We start from the raw sequence: 944 nt of genomic DNA on the forward strand, positions 1-944 counted from the left end.
CTGCTTTTCAATGGTATTGATCACAGATAGTCCCTTGCACATCATTATTCTATCTATCCTTTCCTTTCATAGACTCATTGATCCCTGCTGCCTACACACTTCCACTATCGAGGAGCTTTAATGCTCTGAAAGAATGCAGAAAAGTTTCAGCACCAGGAACAGGTACAAGATACAGGAAAGAATCGGTGCATGAGCTGGCATTTTCACTTCCAGAAATGATCCAAGTGTGAAAGTTACTGATGCACAAGGCCTGCTTAGTGATATTCTCCCTTACGAGCCTCTCACTGGTTACTGCAAAGAAAACAGACTGCAAATTACCAGAGACAGCTGGTAGAGGACAAGAAGTGAGAGGCCACACATGGCTTGCAGAGCCTTTATGCAAATGTTTTCCTTCCCCTTTGCAGAGATAATTTTTTCACTCTCTGGCTGTAGCTGCTCAACTATGCTCTTAGGTTTTCTGCTCTTATCTAGGGTTTTCATTATGGTTGTATTTTGGTGAGGCTACTTTAAAAAAAATATGGAACGCTTCACGAATTTGCATTTCATCCTTGTGCAGGGGCCATGCTAATCTCTGTATCGTTCCAATTTTAGTATATGTGCTGCCGAAGTGAGCACAATGAAGCTACTTTTAAAGTGACTGAAGGACTCTCTAATTATATAGGATTTTTATTTTTTAAAAATGGAATTTGGTGAGGGATGCACTTACTTCAGTTAAAAAAATCTGTATGTCTAGAAATGATTTTTGGTTTTTAATATAGGGCAGAAATTGTCCCTTTCATCTATGAAAATCTAGCATCTAAAATTCAGTGTGCTCTGTATATATCCATCCTATTTGTGTGGGCATCACAACAGATCCTGCCTCATTATGGATTCTCCCTGAAGTTACCAGGAAGATGGTCTGGCATTCATATAAAGGTAGATGGTAGTTGAGTCATCTGTAATAG

The 944-nt window shown here is 39.4% G+C and overlaps 1 non-coding gene across 1 annotated transcript; it reads right to left on the reverse strand.

Annotated features, from left to right (window-relative positions):
- Positions 1–511: 511 nt before the first annotated feature.
- Positions 512–615, reverse strand: LOC121149531. Its single transcript, XR_005882690.1, has one exon. It is a non-coding gene; the product is annotated as a U6 spliceosomal RNA (small nuclear RNA).
- Positions 616–944: the final 329 nt, after the last annotated feature.

The sequence above is a fragment of the Ochotona curzoniae genome, unplaced genomic scaffold (assembly GCF_017591425.1).
Source record: "Ochotona curzoniae isolate NIBS_2020 unplaced genomic scaffold, NIBS_Ocur_1.0 scaffold_4701, whole genome shotgun sequence".
NCBI lineage: Eukaryota > Metazoa > Chordata > Mammalia > Lagomorpha > Ochotonidae > Ochotona > Ochotona curzoniae.